This window comes from Lissotriton helveticus, chromosome 8 (assembly GCF_964261635.1).
Source record: "Lissotriton helveticus chromosome 8, aLisHel1.1, whole genome shotgun sequence".
NCBI classification, from domain to species: Eukaryota; Metazoa; Chordata; class Amphibia; order Caudata; family Salamandridae; genus Lissotriton; species Lissotriton helveticus.
In genome coordinates this window covers 50,513,045-50,535,092 of record NC_136069.1, presented here as the reverse complement: position 1 = coordinate 50,535,092, position 22,048 = coordinate 50,513,045, and the positions used below count along the sequence as shown (strand labels likewise).

General features: G+C 39.7%; 18 non-coding genes across 18 annotated transcripts; all 18 read right to left on the bottom strand.

Annotated features, from left to right (window-relative positions):
* Positions 1 to 1,747: 1,747 nt before the first annotated feature.
* Positions 1,748 to 1,820, bottom strand: TRNAF-GAA (transfer RNA phenylalanine (anticodon GAA)). The gene has a single exon. It is a non-coding gene; the product is annotated as a tRNA-Phe (tRNA).
* Positions 1,821 to 2,330: 510 nt separating this feature from the next.
* TRNAF-GAA (transfer RNA phenylalanine (anticodon GAA)) lies at positions 2,331 to 2,403 on the bottom strand. The gene has a single exon. It is a non-coding gene; the product is annotated as a tRNA-Phe (tRNA).
* Positions 2,404 to 4,079: 1,676 nt separating this feature from the next.
* On the bottom strand, positions 4,080 to 4,152 carry TRNAF-GAA (transfer RNA phenylalanine (anticodon GAA)). Its single transcript has one exon. It is a non-coding gene; the product is annotated as a tRNA-Phe (tRNA).
* A 2,257-nt stretch (positions 4,153 to 6,409) lies between these two features.
* Positions 6,410 to 6,482, bottom strand: TRNAF-GAA (transfer RNA phenylalanine (anticodon GAA)). Its single transcript has one exon. It is a non-coding gene; the product is annotated as a tRNA-Phe (tRNA).
* A 510-nt stretch (positions 6,483 to 6,992) lies between these two features.
* Positions 6,993 to 7,065, bottom strand: TRNAF-GAA (transfer RNA phenylalanine (anticodon GAA)). Its single transcript has one exon. It is a non-coding gene; the product is annotated as a tRNA-Phe (tRNA).
* A 123-nt stretch (positions 7,066 to 7,188) lies between these two features.
* TRNAF-GAA (transfer RNA phenylalanine (anticodon GAA)) lies at positions 7,189 to 7,261 on the bottom strand. Its single transcript has one exon. It is a non-coding gene; the product is annotated as a tRNA-Phe (tRNA).
* Positions 7,262 to 8,354: 1,093 nt separating this feature from the next.
* TRNAF-GAA (transfer RNA phenylalanine (anticodon GAA)) lies at positions 8,355 to 8,427 on the bottom strand. Its single transcript has one exon. It is a non-coding gene; the product is annotated as a tRNA-Phe (tRNA).
* A 1,676-nt stretch (positions 8,428 to 10,103) lies between these two features.
* TRNAF-GAA (transfer RNA phenylalanine (anticodon GAA)) lies at positions 10,104 to 10,176 on the bottom strand. Its single transcript has one exon. It is a non-coding gene; the product is annotated as a tRNA-Phe (tRNA).
* Positions 10,177 to 11,269: 1,093 nt separating this feature from the next.
* TRNAF-GAA (transfer RNA phenylalanine (anticodon GAA)) lies at positions 11,270 to 11,342 on the bottom strand. The gene has a single exon. It is a non-coding gene; the product is annotated as a tRNA-Phe (tRNA).
* Positions 11,343 to 11,852: 510 nt separating this feature from the next.
* TRNAF-GAA (transfer RNA phenylalanine (anticodon GAA)) lies at positions 11,853 to 11,925 on the bottom strand. Its single transcript has one exon. It is a non-coding gene; the product is annotated as a tRNA-Phe (tRNA).
* Positions 11,926 to 14,184: 2,259 nt separating this feature from the next.
* Positions 14,185 to 14,257, bottom strand: TRNAF-GAA (transfer RNA phenylalanine (anticodon GAA)). Its single transcript has one exon. It is a non-coding gene; the product is annotated as a tRNA-Phe (tRNA).
* Positions 14,258 to 14,767: 510 nt separating this feature from the next.
* TRNAF-GAA (transfer RNA phenylalanine (anticodon GAA)) lies at positions 14,768 to 14,840 on the bottom strand. The gene has a single exon. It is a non-coding gene; the product is annotated as a tRNA-Phe (tRNA).
* Positions 14,841 to 15,933: 1,093 nt separating this feature from the next.
* TRNAF-GAA (transfer RNA phenylalanine (anticodon GAA)) lies at positions 15,934 to 16,006 on the bottom strand. The gene has a single exon. It is a non-coding gene; the product is annotated as a tRNA-Phe (tRNA).
* A 510-nt stretch (positions 16,007 to 16,516) lies between these two features.
* Positions 16,517 to 16,589, bottom strand: TRNAF-GAA (transfer RNA phenylalanine (anticodon GAA)). Its single transcript has one exon. It is a non-coding gene; the product is annotated as a tRNA-Phe (tRNA).
* A 2,259-nt stretch (positions 16,590 to 18,848) lies between these two features.
* TRNAF-GAA (transfer RNA phenylalanine (anticodon GAA)) lies at positions 18,849 to 18,921 on the bottom strand. Its single transcript has one exon. It is a non-coding gene; the product is annotated as a tRNA-Phe (tRNA).
* A 510-nt stretch (positions 18,922 to 19,431) lies between these two features.
* Positions 19,432 to 19,504, bottom strand: TRNAF-GAA (transfer RNA phenylalanine (anticodon GAA)). Its single transcript has one exon. It is a non-coding gene; the product is annotated as a tRNA-Phe (tRNA).
* Positions 19,505 to 20,597: 1,093 nt separating this feature from the next.
* On the bottom strand, positions 20,598 to 20,670 carry TRNAF-GAA (transfer RNA phenylalanine (anticodon GAA)). The gene has a single exon. It is a non-coding gene; the product is annotated as a tRNA-Phe (tRNA).
* Positions 20,671 to 21,180: 510 nt separating this feature from the next.
* Positions 21,181 to 21,253, bottom strand: TRNAF-GAA (transfer RNA phenylalanine (anticodon GAA)). Its single transcript has one exon. It is a non-coding gene; the product is annotated as a tRNA-Phe (tRNA).
* Between the last annotated feature and the right edge of the window lie 795 nt (positions 21,254 to 22,048).

Sequence of the window (22,048 nt, the reverse complement as noted above, 5' to 3'; positions counted from 1 at the left end):
CCGAAAACCGGGATTGAACCAGGGACCTTTAGAACTTCAGTCTAACGCTCTCCCAACTGAGCTATTTCGGCCTGCTGCTAGCTGAGGTCTTCATACTTTGATTTGAACCATTCAACAAACTAGATGCATGACCTGGATATTTACCCTTATATGTTAGAGATATGTTTTAAGGAGTACTGTATCATTCAGCAGTTAACTTGTGCAATGGGTAAATAGCGTTTTTGGGATCCGGGTTAGGTAACGTTTTTTTAACTCTGAATGGACTAGCACTATATTACCCAGACGTATGTGGCCTGAGTAGGTAAGCAATGTCATCTGACTACTGACATCTGTGTTCAAGGGGAAGTTGAAGGTAATGCAGACAAGAGTTTACTTTACAAAAAAGCATGAAATGGGAAACATTCATAGTCTAACCTGAAGGCAAGAAATGTGGAAGCAAGTTTAGAAGGAGGACAGAAAGCAAAGTCTATGTTAAATTGCTTGTGTTGTATATCAGTTCGAAAAAATTTGATGAATAGAGAAAAAAGTACTGCAGCAGATTTCAAGACCTATTTTGTTGAAAGCAAGGAACCTCTCAACTGTGCCGAAACACGGGATTGAACCAGGGACCTTTAGATCTTCAGTCTAACGCTCTCCCAACTGAGCTATTTCGGACTGCTGCTAGAAGTGGTCTTCATACTTTGATTTGAACCATTCAACAAACTAGATGCATGACCTGGATATTTACCCTTATATGTTAGAGATATGTTTTAAGGAGTCCTGTATCATTCAGCAGTTAACTTGTGCAATGGGTAAATAGCGTTTTTGGGATCCGGGTTAGGTAACGTTTTTTTAACTCCGAATGGACTAGCACTATATTACCCAGACGTATGTGGCCTGAGTAGGTAAGCAATGTCATCTGACTACTGACATCTGTGTTCAAGGGGAAGTTGAAGGTAATGCAGACAAGAGTTTACTTTACAAAAAAGCATGAAATGGGAAACATTCATAGTCTAACCTGAAGGCAAGAAATGTGGAAGCAAGTTTAGAAGGAGGACAGAAAGCAAAGTCTATGTTAAATTGCTTGTGTTGTATATCAGTTGGAAAAAATTTGATGAATAGAGAAAAAAGTACTGCAGCAGATTTCAAGACCTATTTTGTTGAAAGCAAGGAACCTCTCAACTGTGCCGAAAACCGGGATTGAAACAGGGACCTTTAGATCTTCAGTCTAACGCTCTCCCAACTGAGCTATTTCTGCCTGCTGCTAGCTGTGGTCTTCATACTTTGATTTGAACCATTCAACAAACTAGATGCATGACCTGGATATTTACCCTTATATGTTAGAGATATGTTTTAAGGAGTCCTGTATCATTCAGCAGTTAACTTGTGCAATGGGTAAATAGCGTTTTTGGGATCCGGGTTAGGTAGCGTTTTTTTAACTCTGAATGGACTAGCACTATATTACCCAGACGTATTTGGCCTGAGTAGGTAAGCAATGTCATCTGACTACTGACATCTGTGTTCAAGGGGAAGTTGAAGGTAAGGCAGACAAGAGGTTACTTTACAAAAAAGCATGAAATGGGAAACATTCATAGTCTAACCTGAAGGCAAGAAATGTGGAAGCAAGTTTAGAAGGAGGACACAAAGCAAAGTCTATGTTAAATTGCTTGTGTTGTATATCAGTTGGAAAAAATTTGATGAACAGAGAAAAAAGTACTACAGCTGATTCCAAGACCTATTTTGTCAGAAGAAAGGAACCTCTCAACTGTGCCGAAACCCGGGATTGAACCAGGGACCTTTAGATCTTCAGTCTAACGCTCTCCCAACTGAGCTATTTCGGCCTGCTGCTAGCTGTGGTCTTCATACTTTGATTTGAACCATTCAACAAACTAGATGCATGACCTGGATGTTTACCCTTATATGTTAGAGATATGTTTTAAGGAGTCCTGTATCATTCAGCAGTTAACTTGTGCAATGGGTAAATAGCGTTTTTGGGATCCGGGTTAGGTAGCGTTTTTTTAACTCTGAATGGACTAGCACTATATTACCCAGACGTATGTGGCCTGAGTAGGTAAGCAACGTCATCTGACTACTGACATCTGTGTTCAAGGGGAAGTTGAAGGTAAGGCAGACAAGAGTTTACATTACAAAAAAGCATGAAATGGGAAACATTCATAGTCTAACCTGAAGGCAAGAAATGTGGAAGCAAGTTTAGAAGGAGGACACAAAGCAAAGTCTATGTTAAATTGCTTGTGTTGTATATCAGTTGGAAAGAATTTGATGAATAGAGAAAAAAGTACTACAGCTGATTCCAAGACCTATTTTGTTAGAAGCAAGGAACCTCTCAACTGTGCCGAAACCCGGGATTGAACCAGGGACCTTTAGATCTTCAGTCTAACGCTCTCCCAACTGAGCTATTTCGGCCTGCTGCTAGCAGAGGTCTTCATACATTGATTTGAACCATTCAACAAACTAGATGCATGACCTGGATATTTACCCTTATATGTTAGAGATATGTTTTAAGGAGTCCTGTATCAGTCAGCAGTTAACTTGTGCAATGGGTAAATAGCGTTTTTGGGATCCGGGTTAGGTAGCGGTTTTTTAACTCTGAATGGACTAGCACTATATTACCCAGACGTATGTGGCCTGAGTAGGTAAGCAGTGTCATCTGACTACTGACATCTGTGTTCAAGGGGAAGTTGAAGGTAATGCAGACAAGAGTTTACTTTACAAAAAAGCATGAAATGGGAAACATTCATAGTGTAACCTGAAGGCAAGAAATGTCGAAGCAAGTTTAAAGGCGGACAGAAAGTAAAGTCTATGTTAAATTGCTTGTGTTGTATATCAGTTGGAAAAAAATGTTATGAATAGAGAAAAAAGTACTACAGCTGATTCCAAGACCTATTTTGTTAGAAGCATGGAACTTCTCAACTGTGCAGAAACCCGGGATTGAAGCAGGGACTTTTAGATCTTCAGTCTAACGCTCTCCCAACTGAGCTATTTCGGCCTGCTGCTAGCTGTGGTCTTCATACTTTGATTTGAACCATTCAACAAACTAGATGCATGACCTGGATATTTACCCTTATATGTTAGAGATATGTTTTAAGGAGTCCTGTATCATTCAGCAGTTAACTTGTGCAATGGGTAAATAGCATTTTTGGGATCCGGGTTAGGTAGCGTTTTTTTAACTCTGAATGGACTAGCACTATATTACCCAGACGTATGTGGCCTGAGTAGGTAAGCAACGTCATCTGACTACTGACATCTGTGTTCAAGGGGAAGTTGAAGGTAATGCAGACAAGAGTTTACATTACAAAAAAGCATGAAATGGGAAACATTCATAGTGTAACATGAAGGCAAGAAATGTGGAAGCAAGTTTAGAAGCAGGACACAAAGCAAAGTCTATGTTAAATTGCTTGTGTTGTATATCAGTTGGAAATAATTTGATGAATAGAGAAAAAAGTACTACAGCTGATTCCAAGACCTATTTTGTTAGAAGCAAGGAACCTCTCAACTGTGCCGAAACCCGGGATTGAACCAGGGACCTTTAGATCTTCAGTCTAACGCTCTCCCAATTGAGCTAGTTCGGCCTGCTGCTAGCTGTGGTCTTCATACTTTGATTTGAACCATTCAACAAACAAGATGCATGACCTGGATATTTACCCTTATATGTTAGAGATATGTTTTAAGGAGTCCTGTATCATTCAGCAGTTAACTTGTGCAATGGGTAAATAGCGTTTTTGGGATCCGGGTTAGGTAGCGTTTTTTTAACTCTGAATGGACTAGCACTATATTACCCAGACGTATTTGGCCTGAGTAGGTAAGCAATGTCATCTGACTACTGACATCTGTGTTCAAGGGGAAGTTGAAGGTAAGGCAGACAAGAGGTTACTTTACAAAAAAGCATGAAATGGGAAACATTCATAGTCTAACCTGAAGGCAAGAAATGTGGAAGCAAGTTTAGAATGAGGACAGAAAGCAAAGTCTATGTTAAATTACTTGTGTTGTATATCAGTTGGAAAAAATTTGATGAATGGAGAAAAAAGTACTGTAGTAGATTCCAAGACCTCTTTTGTCAGAAGCAAGGAACCTCTCAACTGTGCCGAAACCCGGGATTGAACCAGGGACCTTTAGATCTTCAGTCTAACGCTCTCCCAACTGAGCTATTTCGGCCTGCTGCTAGCAGTGGTCTTCATACTTTGATTTGAACCATTCAACAAACTAGATGCATGACCTGGATATTTACCCTTATATGTTAGAGATATGTTTTAAGGAGTCCTGTATCATTCAGCAGTTAACTTGTGCAATGGGTAAATAGCGTTTTTGGGATCCGGGTTAGGTAACGTTTTTTTAACTCTGAATGGACTAGCACTATATTACCCAGACGTATGTGGCCTGAGTAGGTAAGCAATGTCATCTGACTACTGACATCTGTGTTCAAGGGGAAGTTGAAGGTAATGCAGACAAGAGTTTACTTTACAAAAAAGCATGAAATGGGAAACATTCATAGTCTAACCTGAAGGCAAGAAATGTGGAAGCAAGTTTAGAAGGAGGACAGAAAGCAAAGTCTATGTTAAATTGCTTGTGTTGTATATCAGTTGGAAAAAATTTGATGAATAGAGAAAAAAGTACTGCAGCAGATTTCAAGACCTATTTTGTTGAAAGCAAGGAACCTCTCAACTGCGCCGAAAACCGGGATTGAACCAGGGACCTTTAGATCTTCAGTCTAACGCTCTCCCAACTGAGCTATTTCGGCCTGCTGCTAGCTGAGGTCTTCATACTTTGATTTGAACCATTCAACAAACTAGATGCATGACCTGGATATTTACCCTTATATGTTAGAGATATGTTTTAAGGAGTACTGTATCATTCAGCAGTTAACTTGTGCAATGGGTAAATAGCGTTTTTGGGATCCGGGTTAGGTAACGTTTTTTTAACTCTGAATGGACTAGCACTATATTACCCAGACGTATGTGGCCTGAGTAGGTAAGCAATGTCATCTGACTACTGACATCTGTGTTCAAGGGGAAGTTGAAGGTAATGCAGACAAGAGTTTACTTTACAAAAAAGCATGAAATGGGAAACATTCATAGTCTAACCTGAAGGCAAGAAATGTGGAAGCAAGTTTAGAAGGAGGACAGAAAGCAAAGTCTATGTTAAATTGCTTGTGTTGTATATCAGTTCGAAAAAATTTGATGAATAGAGAAAAAAGTACTGCAGCAGATTTCAAGACCTATTTTGTTGAAAGCAAGGAACCTCTGAACTGTGCCGAAACACGGGATTGAACCAGGGACCTTTAGATCTTCAGTCTAACGCTCTCCCAACTGAGCTATTTCGGCCTGCTGCTAGAAGTGGTCTTCATACTTTGATTTGAACCATTCAACAAACTAGATGCATGACCTGGATATTTACCCTTATATGTTAGAGATATGTTTTAAGGAGTCCTGTATCATTCAGCAGTTTCTTGTGCAATGGGTAAATAGCGTTTTTGGGATCCGGGTTAGGTAACGTTTTTTTAACTCTGAATGGACTAGCACTATATTACCCAGACGTATGTGGCCTGAGTAGGTAAGCAATGTCATCTGACTACTGACATCTGTGTTCAAGGGGAAGTTGAAGGTAATGCAGACAAGAGTTTACTTTACAAAAAAGCATGAAATGGGAAACATTCATAGTCTAACCTGAAGGCAAGAAATGTGGAAGCAAGTTTAGAAGGAGGACAGAAAGCAAAGTCTATGTTAAATTGCTTGTGTTGTATATCAGTTGGAAAAAAATTGATGAATAGAGAAAAAAGTACTGCAGCAGATTTCAAGACCTATTTTGTTGAAAGCAAGGAACCTCTCAACTGTGCCGAAAACCGGGATTGAAACAGGGACCTTTAGATCTTCAGTCTAACGCTCTCCCAACTGAGCTATTTCGGCCTGCTGCAAGCTGTGGTCTTCATACTTTGATTTGAACCATTCAACAAACTAGATGCATGACCTGGATATTTACCCTTATATGTTAGAGATATGTTTTAAGGAGTCCTGTATCATTCAGCAGTTAACTTGTGCAATGGGTAAATAGCGTTTTTGGGATCCGGGTTAGGTAGCGTTTTTTTAACTCTGAATGGACTAGCACTATATTACCCAGACGTATTTGGCCTGAGTAGGTAAGCAATGTCATCTGACTACTGACATCTGTGTTCAAGGGGAAGTTGAAGGTAAGGCAGACAAGAGGTTACTTTACAAAAAAGCATGAAATGGGAAACATTCATAGTCTAACCTGAAGGCAAGAAATGTGGAAGCAAGTTTAGAAGGAGGACACAAAGCAAAGTCTATGTTAAATTGCTTGTGTTGTATATCAGTTGGAAAAATTTGATGAACAGAGAAAAAAGTACTACAGCTGATTCCAAGACCTATTTTGTCAGAAGGAAGGAACCTCTCAACTGTGCCGAAACCCGGGATTGAACCAGGGACCTTTAGATCTTCAGTCTAACGCTCTCCCAACTGAGCTATTTCGGCCTGCTGCTAGCTGTGGTCTTCATACTTTGATTTGAACCATTCAACAAACTAGATGCATGACCTGGATGTTTACCCTTATATGTTAGAGATATGTTTTAAGGAGTCCTGTATCATTCAGCAGTTAACTTGTGCAATGGGTAAATAGCGTTTTTGGGATCCGGGTTAGGTAGCGTTTTTTTAACTCTGAATGGACTAGCACTATATTACCCAGACGTATGTGGCCTGAGTAGGTAAGCAACGTCATCTGACTACTGACATCTGTGTTCAAGGGGAAGTTGAAGGTAAGGCAGACAAGAGTTTACATTACAAAAAAGCATGAAATGGGAAACATTCATAGTCTAACCTGAAGGCAAGAAATGTGGAAGCAAGTTTAGAAGGAGGACACAAAGCAAAGTCTATGTTAAATTGCTTGTGTTGTATATCAGTTGGAAAGAATTTGATGAATAGAGAAAAAAGTACTACAGCTGATTCCAAGACCTATTTTGTTAGAAGCAAGGAACCTCTCAACTGTGCCGAAACCCAGGATTGAACCAGGGACCTTTAGATCTTCAGTCTAACGCTCTCCCAACTGAGCTATTTCGGCCTGCTGCTAGCAGAGGTCTTCATACATTGATTTGAACCATTCAACAAACTAGATGAACAGAGAAAAAAGTACTACAGCTGATTCCAAGACCTATTTTGTCAGAAGGAAGGAACCTCTCAACTGTGCCGAAACCCGGGATTGAACCAGGGACCTTTAGATCTTCAGTCTAACGCTCTCCCAACTGAGCTATTTCGGCCTGCTGCTAGCTGTGGTCTTCATACTTTGATTTGAACCATTCAACAAACTAGATGCATGACCTGGATGTTTACCCTTATATGTTAGAGATATGTTTTAAGGAGTCCTGTATCAGTCAGCAGTTAACTTGTGCAATGGGTAAATAGCGTTTTTGGGATCCGGGTTAGGTAGCGGTTTTTTAACTCTGAATGGACTAGCACTATATTACCCAGACGTATGTGGCCTGAGTAGGTAAGCAGTGTCATCTGACTACTGACATCTGTGTTCAAGGGGAAGTTGAAGGTAATGCAGACAAGAGTTTACTTTACAAAAAAGCATGAAATGGGAAACATTCATAGTGTAACCTGAAGGCAAGAAATGTCGAAGCAAGTTTAAAGGCGGACAGAAAGTAAAGTCTATGTTAAATTGCTTGTGTTGTATATCAGTTGGAAAAAAATGTTATGAATAGAGAAAAAAGTACTACAGCTGATTCCAAGACCTATTTTGTTAGAAGCATGGAACTTCTCAACTGTGCAGAAACCCGGGATTGAAGCAGGGACTTTTAGATCTTCAGTCTAACGCTCTCCCAACTGAGCTATTTCGGCCTGCTGCTAGCTGTGGTCTTCATACTTTGATTTGAACCATTCAACAAACTAGATGCATGACCTGGATATTTACCCTTATATGTTAGAGATATGTTTTAAGGAGTCCTGTATCATTCAGCAGTTAACTTGTGCAATGGGTAAATAGCATTTTTGGGATCCGGGTTAGGTAGCGTTTTTTTAACTCTGAATAGACTAGCACTATATTACCCAGACGTATGTGGCCTGAGTAGGTAAGCAACGTCATCTGACTACTGACATCTGTGTTCAAGGGGAAGTTGAAGGTAATGCAGACAAGAGTTTACATTACAAAAAAGCATGAAATGGGAAACATTCATAGTGTAACCTGAAGGCAAGAAATGTGGAAGCAAGTTTAGAAGCAGGACACAAAGCAAAGTCTATGTTAAATTGCTTGTGTTGTATATCAGTTGGAAATAATTTGATGAATAGAGAAAAAAGTACTACAGCTGATTCCAAGACCTATTTTGTTAGAAGCAAGGAACCTCTCAACTGTGCCGAAACCTGGGATTGAACCAGGGACCTTTAGATCTTCAGTCTAACGCTCTCCCAACTGAGCTATTTCGACCTGCTGCTAGCAGTGGTCTTCATACTTTGATTTGAACCATTCAACAAACTAGATGCATGACCTGGATATTTACCCTTATATGTTAGAGATATGTTTTAAGGAGTCCTGTATCATTCAGCAGTTAACTTGTGCAATGGGTAAATAGCGTTTTTGGGATCCGGGTTAGGTAACGTTTTTTTAACTCTGAATGGACTAGCACTATATTACCCAGACGTATGTGGCCTGAGTAGGTAAACAATGTCATCTGACTACTGACATCTGTGTTCAAGGGGAAGTTGAAGGTAATGCAGACAAGAGTTTACTTTACAAAAAAGCATGAAATGGGAAACATTCATAGTCTAACCTGAAGGCAAGAAATGTGGAAGCAAGTTTAGAAGGAGGACAGAAAGCAAAGTCTATGTTAAATTGCTTGTGTTGTATATCAGTTGGAAAAAATTTGATGAATAGAGAAAAAAGTACTGCAGCAGATTTCAAGACCTATTTTGTTGAAAGCAAGGAACCTCTCAACTGTGCCGAAAACCGGGATTGAACCAGGGACCTTTAGATCTTCAGTCTAACGCTCTCCCAACTGAGCTATTTCGGCCTGCTGCTAGCTGAGGTCTTCATACTTTGATTTGAACCATTCAACAAACTAGATGCATGACCTGGATATTTACCCTTATATGTTAGAGATATGTTTTAAGGAGTACTGTATCATTCAGCAGTTAACTTGTGCAATGGGTAAATAGCGTTTTTGGGATCCGGGTTAGGTAACGTTTTTTTAACTCTGAATGGACTAGCACTATATTACCCAGACGTATGTGGCCTGAGTAGGTAAGCAATGTCATCTGACTACTGACATCTGTGTTCAAGGGGAAGTTGAAGGTAATGCAGACAAGAGTTTACTTTACAAAAAAGCATGAAATGAGAAACATTCATAGTCTAACCTGAAGGCAAGAAATGTGGAAGCAAGTTTAGAAGGAGGACAGAAAGCAAAGTCTATGTTAAATTGCTTGTGTTGTATATCAGTTCGAAAAAATTTGATGAATAGAGAAAAAAGTACTGCAGCAGATTTCAAGACCTATTTTGTTGAAAGCAAGGAACCTCTCAACTGTGCCGAAACACGGGATTGAACCAGGGACCTTTAGATCTTCAGTCTAACGCTCTCCCAACTGAGCTATTTCGGCCTGCTGCTAGAAGTGGTCTTCATACTTTGATTTGAACCATTCAACAAACTAGATGCATGACCTGGATATTTACCCTTATATGTTAGAGATATGTTTTAAGGAGTCCTGTATCATTCAGCAGTTAACTTGTGCAATGGGTAAATAGCGTTTTTGGGATCCGGGTTAGGTAGCGTTTTTTTAACTCTGAATGGACTAGCACTATATTACCCAGACGTATTTGGCCTGAGTAGGTAAGCAATGTCATCTGACTACTGACATCTGTGTTCAAGGGGAAGTTGAAGGTAAGGCAGACAAGAGGTTACTTTACAAAAAAGCATGAAATGGGAAACATTCATAGTCTAACCTGAAGGCAAGAAATGTGGAAGCAAGTTTAGAAGGAGGACACAAAGCAAAGTCTATGTTAAATTGCTTGTGTTGTATATCAGTTGGAAAGAATTTGATGAATAGAGAAAAAAGTACTACAGCTGATTCCAAGACCTATTTTGTTAGAAGCAAGGAACCTCTCAACTGTGCCGAAACCCGGGATTGAACCAGGGACCTTTAGATCTTCAGTCTAACGCTCTCCCAACTGAGCTATTTCGGCCTGCTGCTAGCAGAGGTCTTCATACATTGATTTGAACCATTCAACAAACTAGATGCATGACCTGGATATTTACCCTTATATGTTAGAGATATGTTTTAAGGAGTCCTGTATCAGTCAGCAGTTAACTTGTGCAATGGGTAAATAGCGTTTTTGGGATCCGGGTTAGGTAGCGGTTTTTTAACTCTGAATGGACTAGCACTATATTACCCAGACGTATGTGGCCTGAGTAGGTAAGCAGTGTCATCTGACTACTGACATCTGTGTTCAAGGGGAAGTTGAAGGTAATGCAGACAAGAGTTTACTTTACAAAAAAGCATGAAATGGGAAACATTCATAGTGTAACCTGAAGGCAAGAAATGTCGAAGCAAGTTTAAAGGCGGACAGAAAGTAAAGTCTATGTTAAATTGCTTGTGTTGTATATCAGTTGGAAAAAAATGTTATGAATAGAGAAAAAAGTACTACAGCTGATTCCAAGACCTATTTTGTTAGAAGCATGGAACTTCTCAACTGTGCAGAAACCCGGGATTGAAGCAGGGACTTTTAGACCTTCAGTCTAACGCTCTCCCAACTGAGCTATTTCGGCCTGCTGCTAGCTGTGGTCTTCATACTTTGATTTGAACCATTCAACAAACTAGATGCATGACCTGGATATTTACCCTTATATGTTAGAGATATGTTTTAAGGAGTCCTGTATCATTCAGCAGTTAACTTGTGCAATGGGTAAATAGCATTTTTGGGATCCGGGTTAGGTAGCGTTTTTTTAACTCTGAATGGACTAGCACTATATTACCCAGACGTATTTGGCCTGAGTAGGTAAGCAATGTCATCTGACTACTGACATCTGTGTTCAAGGGGAAGTTGAAGGTAATGCAGACAAGAGTTTACATTACAAAAAAGCATGAAATGGGAAACATTCATAGTGTAACCTGAAGGCAAGAAATGTGGAAGCAAGTTTAGAAGCAGGACACAAAGCAAAGTCTATGTTAAATTACTTGTGTTGTATATCAGTTGGAAATAATTTGATGAATAGAGAAAAAAGTACTACAGCTGATTCCAAGACCTATTTTGTTAGAAGCAAGGAACCTCTCAACTGTGCCGAAACCCGGGATTGAACCAGGGACCTTTAGATCTTCAGTCTAACGCTCTCCCAACTGAGCTATTTCGGCCTGCTGCTAGCTGTGGTCTTCATACTTTGATTTGAACCATTCAACAAACAAGATGCATGACCTGGATATTTACCCTTATATGTTAGAGATATGTTTTAAGGAGTCCTGTATCATTCAGCAGTTAACTTGTGCAATGGGTAAATAGCGTTTTTGGGATCCGGGTTAGGTAGCGTTTTTTTAACTCTGAATGGACTAGCACTATATTACCCAGACGTATTTGGCCTGAGTAGGTAAGCAATGTCATCTGACTACTGACATCTGTGTTCAAGGGGAAGTTGAAGGTAAGGCAGACAAGAGGTTACTTTACAAAAAAGCATGAAATGGGAAACATTCATAGTCTAACCTGAAGGCAAGAAATGTGGAAGCAAGTTTAGAATGAGGACAGAAAGCAAAGTCTATGTTAAATTACTTGTGTTGTATATCAGTTGGAAAAAATTTGATGAATGGAGAAAAAAGTACTGTAGCAGATTCCAAGACCTCTTTTGTCAGAAGCAAGGAACCTCTCAACTGTGCCGAAACCCGGGATTGAACCAGGGACCTTTAGATCTTCAGTCTAACGCTCTCCCAACTGAGCTATTTCGGCCTGCTGCTAGCAGTGGTCTTCATACTTTGATTTGAACCATTCAACAAACTAGATGCATGACCTGGATATTTACCCTTATATGTTAGAGATATGTTTTAAGGAGTCCTGTATCATTCAGCAGTTAACTTGTGCAATGGGTAAATAGCGTTTTTGGGATCCGGGTTAGGTAACGTTTTTTTAACTCTGAATGGACTAGCACTATATTACCCAGACGTATGTGGCCTGAGTAGGTAAGCAATGTCATCTGACTACTGACATCTGTGTTCAAGGGGAAGTTGAAGGTAATGCAGACAAGAGTTTACTTTACAAAAAAGCATGAAATGGGAAACATTCATAGTCTAACCTGAAGGCAAGAAATGTGGAAGCAAGTTTAGAAGGAGGACAGAAAGCAAAGTCTATGTTAAATTGCTTGTGTTGTATATCAGTTGGAAAAAATTTGATGAATAGAGAAAAAAGTACTGCAGCAGATTTCAAGACCTATTTTGTTGAAAGCAAGGAACCTCTCAACTGTGCCGAAAACCGGGATTGAACCAGGGACCTTTAGATCTTCAGTCTAACGCTCTCCCAACTGAGCTATTTCGGCCTGCTGCTAGCTGAGGTCTTCATACTTTGATTTGAACCATTCAACAAACTAGATGCATGACCTGGATATTTACCCTTATATGTTAGAGATATGTTTTAAGGAGTACTGTATCATTCAGCAGTTAACTTGTGCAATGGGTAAATAGCGTTTTTGGGATCCGGGTTAGGTAACGTTTTTTTAACTCTGAATGGACTAGCACTATATTACCCAGACGTATGTGGCCTGAGTAGGTAAGCAATGTCATCTGACTACTGACATCTGTGTTCAAGGGGAAGTTGAAGGTAATGCAGACAAGAGTTTACTTTACAAAAAAGCATGAAATGGGAAACATTCATAGTCTAACCTGAAGGCAAGAAATGTGGAAGCAAGTTTAGAAGGAGGACAGAAAGCAAAGTCTATGTTAAATTGCTTGTGTTGTATATCAGTTCGAAAAAATTTGATGAATAGAGAAAAAAGTACTGCAGCAGATTTCAAGACCTATTTTGTTGAAAGCAAGGAGCCTCTCAACTGTGCCGAAACACGGGATTGAACCAGGGACCTTTAGATCTTCAGTCTAACGCTCTCCCAACTGAGCTATTTCGGACTGCTGCTAGAAGTGGTCTTCATACTTTGATTTGAACCATTCAACAAACTAGATGCATGACCTGGATATTTACCCTTATATGTTAGAGATATGTTTTAAGGAGTCCTGTATCATTCAGCAGTTAACTTGTGCAATGGGTAAATAGCGTTTTTGGGATCCGGGTTAGGTAACGTTTTTTTAACTCTGAATGGACTAGCACTATATTACCCAGACGTATGTGGCCTGAGTAGGTAAGCAATGTCATCTGACTACTGACATCTGTGTTCAAGGGGAAGTTGAAGGTAATGCAGACAAGAGTTTACTTTACAAAAAAGCATGAAATGGGAAACATTCATAGTCTAACCTGAAGGCAAGAAATGTGGAAGCAAGTTTAGAAGGAGGACAGAAAGCAAAGTCTATGTTAAATTGCTTGTGTTGTATATCAGTTGGAAAAAATTTGATGAATAGAGAAAAAAGTACTGCAGCAGATTTCAAGACCTATTTTGTTGAAAGCAAGGAACCTCTCAACTGTGCCGAAAACCGGGATTGAAACAGGGACCTTTAGATCTTCAGTCTAACGCTCTCCCAACTGAGCTATTTCTGCCTGCTGCTAGCTGTGGTCTTCATACTTTGATTTGAACCATTCAACAAACTAGATGCATGACCTGGATATTTACCCTTATATGTTAGAGATATGTTTTAAGGAGTCCTGTATCATTCAGCAGTTAACTTGTGCAATGGGTAAATAGCGTTTTTGGGATCCGGGTTAGGTAGCGTTTTTTTAACTCTGAATGGACTAGCACTATATTACCCAGACGTATTTGGCCTGAGTAGGTAAGCAATGTCATCTGACTACTGACATCTGTGTTCAAGGGGAAGTTGAAGGTAAGGCAGACAAGAGGTTACTTTACAAAAAAGCATGAAATGGGAAACATTCATAGTCTAACCTGAAGGCAAGAAATGTGGAAGCAAGTTTAGAAGGAGGACACAAAGCAAAGTCTATGTTAAATTGCTTGTGTTGTATATCAGTTGGAAAAAATTTGATGAACAGAGAAAAAAGTACTACAGCTGATTCCAAGACCTATTTTGTCAGAAGGAAGGAACCTCTCAACTGTGCCGAAACCCGGGATTGAACCAGGGACCTTTAGATCTTCAGTCTAACGCTCTCCCAACTGAGCTATTTCGGCCTGCTGCTAGCTGTGGTCTTCATACTTTGATTTGAACCATTCAACAAACTAGATGCATGACCTGGATGTTTACCCTTATATGTTAGAGATATGTTTTAAGGAGTCCTGTATCATTCAGCAGTTAACTTGTGCAATGGGTAAATAGCGTTTTTGGGATCCGGGTTAGGTAGCGTTTTTTTAACTCTGAATGGACTAGCACTATATTACCCAGACGTATGTGGCCTGAGTAGGTAAGCAACGTCATCTGACTACTGACATCTGTGTTCAAGGGGAAGTTGAAGGTAAGGCAGACAAGAGTTTACATTACAAAAAAGCATGAAATGGGAAACATTCATAGTCTAACCTGAAGGCAAGAAATGTGGAAGCAAGTTTAGAAGGAGGACACAAAGCAAAGTCTATGTTAAATTGCTTGTGTTGTATATCAGTTGGAAAGAATTTGATGAATAGAGAAAAAAGTACTACAGCTGATTCCAAGACCTATTTTGTTAGAAGCAAGGAACCTCTCAACTGTGCCGAAACCCGGGATTGAACCAGGGACCTTTAGATCTTCAGTCTAACGCTCTCCCAACTGAGCTATTTCAGCCTGCTGCTAGCAGAGGTCTTCATACATTGATTTGAACCATTCAACAAACTAGATGCATGACCTGGATATTTACCCTTATATGTTAGAGATATGTTTTAAGGAGTCCTGTATCAGTCAGCAGTTAACTTGTGCAATGGGTAAATAGCGTTTTTGGGATCCGGGTTAGGTAGCGGTTTTTTAACTCTGAATGGACTAGCACTATATTACCCAGACGTATGTGGCCTGAGTAGGTAAGCAGTGTCATCTGACTACTGACATCTGTGTTCAAGGGGAAGTTGAAGGTAATGCAGACAAGAGTTTACTTTACAAAAAAGCATGAAATGGGAAACATTCATAGTGTAACCTGAAGGCAAGAAATGTCGAAGCAAGTTTAAAGGCGGACAGAAAGTAAAGTCTATGTTAAATTGCTTGTGTTGTATATCAGTTGGAAAAAAATGTTATGAATAGAGAAAAAAGTACTACAGCTGATTCCAAGACCTATTTTGTTAGAAGCATGGAACTTCTCAACTGTGCAGAAACCCGGGATTGAAGCAGGGACTTTTAGATCTTCAGTCTAACGCTCTCCCAACTGAGCTATTTCGGCCTGCTGCTAGCTGTGGTCTTCATACTTTGATTTGAACCATTCAACAAACTAGATGCATGACCTGGATATTTACCCTTATATGTTAGAGATATGTTTTAAGGAGTCCTGTATCATTCAGCAGTTAACTTGTGCAATGGGTAAATAGCATTTTTGGGATCCTGGTTAGGTAGCGTTTTTTTAACTCTGAATGGACTAGCACTATATTACCCAGACGTATGTGGCCTGAGTAGGTAAGCAACGTCATCTGACTACTGACATCTGTGTTCAAGGGGAAGTTGAAGGTAATGCAGACAAGAGTTTACATTACAAAAAAGCATGAAATGGGAAACATTCATAGTGTAACATGAAGGCAAGAAATGTGGAAGCAAGTTTAGAAGCAGGACACAAAGCAAAGTCTATGTTAAATTGCTTGTGTTGTATATCAGTTGGAAATAATTTGATGAATAGAGAAAAAAGTACTACAGCTAATTCCAAGACCTATTTTGTTAGAAGCAAGGAACCTCTCAACTGTGCCGAAACCCGGGATTGAACCAGGGACCTTTAGATCTTCAGTCTAACGCTCTCCCAACTGAGCTATTTCGGCCTGCTGCTAGCTGTGGTCTTCATACTTTGATTTGAACCATTCAACAAACAAGATGCATGACCTGGATATTTACCCTTATATGTTAGAGATATGTTTTAAGGAGTCCTGTATCATTCAGCAGTTAACTTGTGCAATGGGTAAATAGCGTTTTTGGGATCCGGGTTAGGTAGCGTTTTTTTAACTCTGAATGGACTAGCACTATATTACCCAGACGTATTTGGCCTGAGTAGGTAAGCAATGTCATCTGACTACTGACATCTGTGTTCAAGGGGAAGTTGAAGGTAAGGCAGACAAGAGGTTACTTTACAAAAAAGCATGAAATGGGAAACATTCATAGTCTAACCTGAAGGCAAGAAATGTGGAAGCAAGTTTAGAATGAGGACAGAAAGCAAAGTCTATGTTAAATTACTTGTGTTGTATATCAGTTGGAAAAAATTTGATGAATGGAGAAAAAAGTACTGTAGCAGATTCCAAGACCTCTTTTGTCAGAAGCAAGGAACCTCTCAACTGTGCCGAAACCCGGGATTGAACCAGGGACCTTTAGATCTTCAGTCTAACGCTCTCCCAACTGAGCTATTTCGGCCTGCTGCTAGCAGTGGTCTTCATACTTTGATTTGAACCATTCAACAAACTAGATGCATGACCTGGATATTTACCCTTATATGTTAGAGATATGTTTTAAGGAGTCCTGTATCATTCAGCAGTTAACTTGTGCAATGGGTAAATAGCGTTTTTGGGATCCGGGTTAGGTAACGTTTTTTTAACTCTGAATGGACTAGCACTATATTACCCAGACGTATGTGGCCTGAGTAGGTAAGCAATGTCATCTGACTACTGACATCTGTGTTCAAGGGGAAGTTGAAGGTAATGCAGACAAGAGTTTACTTTACAAAAAAGCATGAAATGGGAAACATTCATAGTCTAACCTGAAGGCAAGAAATGTGGAAGCAAGTTTAGAAGGAGGACAGAAAGCAAAGTCTATGTTAAATTGCTTGTGTTGTATATCAGTTGGAAAGAATTTGATGAATAGAGAAAAAAGTACTACAGCTGATTCCAAGACCTATTTTGTTGAAAGCAAGGAACCTCTCAACTGCGCCGAAAACCGGGATTGAACCAGGGACCTTTAGATCTTCAGTCTAACGCTCTCCCAACTGAGCTATTTCGGCCTGCTGCTAGCTGAGGTCTTCATACTTTGATTTGAACCATTCAACAAACTAGATGCATGACCTGGATATTTACCCTTATATGTTAGAGATATGTTTTAAGGAGTACTGTATCATTCAGCAGTTAACTTGTGCAATGGGTAAATAGCGTTTTTGGGATCCGGGTTAGGTAACGTTTTTTTAACTCTGAATGGACTAGCACTATATTACCCAGACGTATGTGGCCTGAGTAGGTAAGCAATGTCATCTGACTACTGACATCTGTGTTCAAGGGGAAGTTGAAGGTAATGCAGACAAGAGTTTACTTTACAAAAAAGCATGAAATGGGAAACATTCATAGTCTAACCTGAAGGCAAGAAATGTGGAAGCAAGTTTAGAAGGAGGACAGAAAGCAAAGTCTATGTTAAATTGCTTGTGTTGTATATCAGTTCGAAAAAATTTGATGAATAGAGAAAAAAGTACTGCAGCAGATTTCAAGACCTATTTTGTTGAAAGCAAGGAGCCTCTCAACTGTGCCGAAACACGGGATTGAACCAGGGACCTTTAGATCTTCAGTCTAACGCTCTCCCAACTGAGCTATTTCGGACTGCTGCTAGAAGTGGTCTTCATACTTTGATTTGAACCATTCAACAAACTAGATGCATGACCTGGATATTTACCCTTATATGTTAGAGATATGTTTTAAGGAGTCCTGTATCATTCAGCAGTTAACTTGTGCAATGGGTAAATAGCGTTTTTGGGATCCGGGTTAGGTAACGTTTTTTTAACTCTGAATGGACTAGCACTATATTACCCAGACGTATGTGGCCTGAGTAGGTAAGCAATGTCATCTGACTACTGACATCTGTGTTCAAGGGGAAGTTGAAGGTAATGCAGACAAGAGTTTACTTTACAAAAAAGCATGAAATGGGAAACATTCATAGTCTAACCTGAAGGCAAGAAATGTGGAAGCAAGTTTAGAAGGAGGACAGAAAGCAAAGTCTATGTTAAATTGCTTGTGTTGTATATCAGTTGGAAAAAATTTGATGAATAGAGAAAAAAGTACTGCAGCAGATTTCAAGACCTATTTTGTTGAAAGCAAGGAACCTCTCAACTGTGCCGAAAACCGGGATTGAAACAGGGACCTTTAGATCTTCAGTCTAACACTCTCCCAACTGAGCTATTTCTGCCTGCTGCTAGCTGTGGTCTTCATACTTTGATTTGAACCATTCAACAAACTAGATGCATGACCTGGATATTTACCCTTATATGTTAGAGATATGTTTTAAGGAGTCCTGTATCATTCAGCAGTTAACTTGTGCAATGGGTAAATAGCGTTTTTGGGATCCGGGTTAGGTAGCGTTTTTTTAACTCTGAATGGACTAGCACTATATTACCCAGACGTATTTGGCCTGAGTAGGTAAGCAATGTCATCTGACTACTGACATCTGTGTTCAAGGGGAAGTTGAAGGTAAGGCAGACAAGAGGTTACTTTACAAAAAAGCATGAAATGGGAAACATTCATAGTCTAACCTGAAGGCAAGAAATGTGGAAGCAAGTTTAGAAGGAGGACACAAAGCAAAGTCTATGTTAAATTGCTTGTGTTGTATATCAGTTGGAAAAAATTTGATGAACAGAGAAAAAAGTACTACAGCTGATTCCAAGACCTATTTTGTCAGAAGGAAGGAACCTCTCAACTGTGCCGAAACCCGGGATTGAACCAGGGACCTTTAGATCTTCAGTCTAACGCTCTCCCAACTGAGCTATTTCGGCCTGCTGCTAGCTGTGGTCTTCATACTTTGATTTGAATAATTCAACAAACTAGATGCATGACCTGGATGTTTACCCTTATATGTTAGAGATATGTTTTAAGGAGTCCTGTATCATTCAGCAGTTAACTTGTGCAATGGGTAAATAGCGTTTTTGGGATCCGGGTTAGGTAGCGTTTTTTTAACTCTGAATGGACTAGCACTATATTACCCAGACGTATGTGGCCTGAGTAGGTAAGCAACGTCATCTGACTACTGACATCTGTGTTCAAGGGGAAGTTGAAGGTAAGGCAGACAAGAGTTTACATTACAAAAAAGCATGAAATGGGAAACATTCATAGTCTAACCTGAAGGCAAGAAATGTGGAAGCAAGTTTAGAAGGAGGACACAAAGCAAAGTCTATGTTAAATTGCTTGTGTTGTATATCAGTTGGAAAGAATTTGATGAATAGAGAAAAAAGTACTACAGCTGATTCCAAGACCTATTTTGTTAGAAGCAAGGAACCTCTCAACTGTGCCGAAACCCGGGATTGAACCAGGGACCTTTAGATCTTCAGTCTAACGCTCTCCCAACTGAGCTATTTCGGCCTGCTGCTAGCAGAGGTCTTCATACATTGATTTGAACCATTCAACAAACTAGATGCATGACCTGGATATTTACCCTTATATGTTAGAGATATGTTTTAAGGAGTCCTGTATCAGTCAGCAGTTAACTTGTGCAATGGGTAAATAGCGTTTTTGGGATCCGGGTTAGGTAGCGGTTTTTTAACTCTGAATGGACTAGCACTATATTACCCAGACGTATGTGGCCTGAGTAGGTAAGCAGTGTCATCTGACTACTGACATCTGTGTTCAAGGGGAAGTTGAAGGTAATGCAGACAAGAGTTTACTTTACAAAAAAGCATGAAATGGGAAACATTCATAGTGTAACCTGAAGGCAAGAAATGTCGAAGCAAGTTTAAAGGCGGACAGAAAGTAAAGTCTATGTTAAATTGCTTGTGTTGTATATCAGTTGGAAAAAAATGTTATGAATAGAGAAAAAAGTACTACAGCTGATTCCAAGACCTATTTTGTTAGAAGCATGGAACTTCTCAACTGTGCAGAAACCCGGGATTGAAGCAGGGACTTTTAGATCTTCAGTCTAACGCTCTCCCAACTGAGCTATTTCGGCCTGCTGCTAGCTGTGGTCTTCATACTTTGATTTGAACCATTCAACAAACTAGATGCATGACCTGGATATTTACCCTTATATGTTAGAGATATGTTTTAAGGAGTCCTGTATCATTCAGCAGTTAACTTGTGCAATGGGTAAATAGCATTTTTGGGATCCTGGTTAGGTAGCGTTTTTTTAACTCTGAATGGACTAGCACTATATTACCCAGACGTATGTGGCCTGAGTAGGTAAGCAACGTCATCTGACTACTGACATCTGTGTTCAAGGGGAAGTTGAAGGTAATGCAGACAAGAGTTTACATTACAAAAAAGCATGAAATGGGAAACATTCATAGTGTAACATGAAGGCAAGAAATGTGGAAGCAAGTTTAGAAGCAGGACACAAAGCAAAGTCTATGTTAAATTGCTTGTGTTGTATATCAGTTGGAAATAATTTGATGAATAGAGAAAAAAGTACTACAGCTAATTCCAAGACCTATTTTGTTAGAAGCAAGGAACCTCTCAACTGTGCCGAAACCCGGGATTGAACCAGGGACCTTTAGATCTTCAGTCTAACGCTCTCCCAACTGAGCTATTTCGGCCTGCTGCTAGCTGTGGTCTTCATACTTTGATTTGAACCATTCAACAAACAAGATGCATGACCTGGATATTTACCCTTATATGTTAGAGATATGTTTTAAGGAGTCCTGTATCATTCAGCAGTTAACTTGTGCAATGGGTAAATAGCGTTTTTGGGATCCGGGTTAGGTAGCGTTTTTTTAACTCTGAATGGACTAGCACTATATTACCCAGACGTATTTTGCCTGAGTAGGTAAGCAATGTCATCTGACTACTGACATCTGTGTTCAAGGGGAAGTTGAAGGTAAGGCAGACAAGAGGTTACTTTACAAAAAAGCATGAAATGGGAAACATTCATAGTCTAACCTGAAGGCAAGAAATGTGGAAGCAAGTTTAGAATGAGGACAGAAAGCAAAGTCTATGTTAAATTACTTGTGTTGTATATCAGTTGGAAAAAATTTGATGAATGGAGAAAAAAGTACTGTAGCAGATTCCAAGACCTCTTTTGTCAGAAGCAAGGAACCTCTCAACTGTGCCGAAACCCGGGATTGAACCAGGGACCTTTAGATCTTCAGTCTAACGCTCTCCCAACTGAGCTATTTCGGCCTGCTGCTAGCAGTGGTCTTCATACTTTGATTTGAACCATTCAACAAACTAGATGCATGACCTGGATATTTACCCTTATATGTTAGAGATATGTTTTAAGGAGTCCTGTATCATTCAGCAGTTAACTTGTGCAATGGGTAAATAGCGTTTTTGGGATCCGGGTTAGGTAACGTTTTTTTAACTCTGAATGGACTAGCACTATATTACCCAGACGTATGTGGCCTGAGTAGGTAAGCAATGTCATCTGACTACTGACATCTGTGTTCAAGGGGAAGTTGAAGGTAATGCAGACAAGAGTTTACTTTACAAAAAAGCATGAAATGGGAAACATTCATAGTCTAACCTGAAGGCAAGAAATGTGGAAGCAAGTTTAGAAGGAGGACAGAAAGCAAAGTCTATGTTAAATTGCTTGTGTTGTATATCAGTTGGAAAGAATTTGATGAATAGAGAAAAAAGTACTACAGCTGATTCCAAGACCTATTTTGTTGAAAGCAAGGAACCTCTCAACTGCGCCGAAAACCGGGATTGAACCAGGGACCTTTAGATCTTCAGTCTAACGCTCTCCCAACTGAGCTATTTCGGCCTGCTGCTAGCTGAGGTCTTCATACTTTGATTTGAACCATTCAACAAACTAGATGCATGACCTGGATATTTACCCTTATATGTTAGAGATATGTTTTAAGGAGTACTGTATCATTCAGCAGTTAACTTGTGCAATGGGTAAATAGCGTTTTTGGGATCCGGGTTAGGTAACGTTTTTTTAACTCTGAATGGACTAGCACTATATTACCCAGA